The sequence below is a fragment of the Schistocerca gregaria genome, unplaced genomic scaffold (genome assembly GCF_023897955.1).
Source record: "Schistocerca gregaria isolate iqSchGreg1 unplaced genomic scaffold, iqSchGreg1.2 ptg000880l, whole genome shotgun sequence".
NCBI lineage: Eukaryota > Metazoa > Arthropoda > Insecta > Orthoptera > Acrididae > Schistocerca > Schistocerca gregaria.
Window position 1 is genome coordinate 1 of NW_026062241.1, and position 2,500 is coordinate 2,500.

General features: G+C 53.2%; 2 non-coding genes across 2 annotated transcripts; both read left to right on the plus strand.

Moving 5' to 3' along the window:
* The first annotated feature begins 1 nt into the window (after position 1).
* LOC126324010 (small subunit ribosomal RNA) lies at positions 2-1,875 on the plus strand. Its single transcript, XR_007559820.1, has one exon. It is a non-coding gene; the product is annotated as a small subunit ribosomal RNA (ribosomal RNA).
* Positions 1,876-2,243: 368 nt separating this feature from the next.
* On the plus strand, positions 2,244-2,398 carry LOC126324005 (5.8S ribosomal RNA). The gene has a single exon (XR_007559815.1). It is a non-coding gene; the product is annotated as a 5.8S ribosomal RNA (ribosomal RNA).
* The last annotated feature ends 102 nt before the right edge of the window (positions 2,399-2,500 follow it).

A 2,500-nucleotide genomic window follows, 5' to 3' on the forward strand; every position in this document is an offset into this window, starting at 1 on the left:
ACACTAGATCGCGTGTTCTCAAAGATTAAGCCATGCATGTCTCAGTACAAGCCGCATTAAGGTGAAACCGCGAATGGCTCATTAAATCAGTTATGGTTCCTTAGATCGTACCCACGTTACTTGGATAACTGTGGTAATTCTAGAGCTAATACATGCAAACAGAGTCCCGACCAGAGATGGAAGGGACGCTTTTATTAGATCAAAACCAATCGGATTGGCTTGTCTGGTCCGTTTGCCTTGGTGACTCTGAATAACTTTGGGCTGATCGCACGGTCCTCGTACCGGCGACGCATCTTTCAAATGTCTGCCTTATCAACTGTCGATGGTAGGTTCTGCGCCTACCATGGTTGTAACGGGTAACGGGGAATCAGGGTTCGATTCCGGAGAGGGAGCCTGAGAAACGGCTACCACATCCAAGGAAGGCAGCAGGCGCGCAAATTACCCACTCCCGGCACGGGGAGGTAGTGACGAAAAATAACGATACGGGACTCATCCGAGGCCCCGTAATCGGAATGAGTACACTTTAAATCCTTTAACGAGTATCTATTGGAGGGCAAGTCTGGTGCCAGCAGCCGCGGTAATTCCAGCTCCAATAGCGTATATTAAAGTTGTTGCGGTTAAAAAGCTCGTAGTTGGATTTGTGTCCCACGCTGTTGGTTCACCGCCCGTCGGTGTTTAACTGGCATGTATCGTGGGACGTCCTGCCGGTGGGGCGAGCCGAAGGCGTGCTTGCGCGTCCCGAGGCGGACCCCGTTTAAATCCTACCAGGGTGCTCTTTGTTGAGTGTCTCGGTGGGCCGGCACGTTTACTTTGAACAAATTAGAGTGCTTAAAGCAGGCAAGCCCGCCTGAATACTGTGTGCATGGAATAATGGAATAGGACCTCGGTTCTATTTTGTTGGTTTTCGGAACCCGAGGTAATGATTAATAGGGACAGGCGGGGGCATTCGTATTGCGACGTTAGAGGTGAAATTCTTGGATCGTCGCAAGACGAACAGAAGCGAAAGCATTTGCCAAGTATGTTTTCATTAATCAAGAACGAAAGTTAGAGGTTCGAAGGCGATCAGATACCGCCCTAGTTCTAACCATAAACGATGCCAGCCAGCGATCCGCCGCAGTTCCTCCGATGACTCGGCGGGCAGCCTCCGGGAAACCAAAGCTTTTGGGTTCCGGGGGAAGTATGGTTGCAAAGCTGAAACTTAAAGGAATTGACGGAAGGGCACCACCAGGAGTGGAGCCTGCGGCTTAATTTGACTCAACACGGGAAACCTCACCAGGCCCGGACACCGGAAGGATTGACAGATTGATAGCTCTTTCTTGATTCGGTGGGTGGTGGTGCATGGCCGTTCTTAGTTGGTGGAGCGATTTGTCTGGTTAATTCCGATAACGAACGAGACTCTAGCCTGCTAACTAGTCGCGTGACATCCTTCGTGCTGTCAGCGATTACTTTTCTTCTTAGAGGGACAGGCGGCTTCTAGCCGCACGAGATTGAGCAATAACAGGTCTGTGATGCCCTTAGATGTTCTGGGCCGCACGCGCGCTACACTGAAGGAATCAGCGTGTCTTCCTAGGCCGAAAGGTCGGGGTAACCCGCTGAACCTCCTTCGTGCTAGGGATTGGGGCTTGCAATTGTTCCCCATGAACGAGGAATTCCCAGTAAGCGCGAGTCATAAGCTCGCGTTGATTACGTCCCTGCCCTTTGTACACACCGCCCGTCGCTACTACCGATTGAATGATTTAGTGAGGTCTTCGGACTGGTACGCGGCATCGACTCTGTCGTTGCCGATGCTACCGGAAAGATGACCAAACTTGATCATTTAGAGGAAGTAAAAGTCGTAACAAGGTTTCCGTAGGTGAACCTGCGGAAGGATCATTACCGACTAGACTGCATGTCTTTCGATGTGCGTGTCGTGTCGTGTCGCGCAACACGCTACCTGTACGGCAGTGGCCGTGCGCCGCGTGCGGAACCACGCGTGCCTCTCAAAACTAGCGGAAGTGTTGTTGTTGTGTGGTACGAGCGCTGAAGCTCTGGAGCGGCTGGCCTGCGGTACCTGGCGCCTGGCGCCGGTTTTGAATGACGTTCGCCCGAGTGCCTGTCCGCTCCGGTGTGGAGCCGTACGACGCCCATCGGCTGTGAGGCCGTTGGACACAAAAAAAAATAGTGGAACAGGGGCCGTCAGACGCCTCAGTCCCGCAAATGCTACTGTCTTGAAAGAGACAGTGGGAGACTGAAAAGGAAAAGATCACCCAGGACGGTGGATCACTCGGCTCGTGGGTCGATGAAGAACGCAGCAAATTGCGCGTCGACATGTGAACTGCAGGACACATGAACATCGACGTTTCGAACGCACATTGCGGTCCATGGATTCCGTTCCCGGGCCACGTCTGGCTGAGGGTCGGCTACGTATACTGAAGCGCGCGGCGTTTGTCCCGCTTCGGAGACGTGGGAGTGTCGTGGTCGCCTGTGTGGCCGGCCGCGTCTCCTTAAACGTGCGATGCGC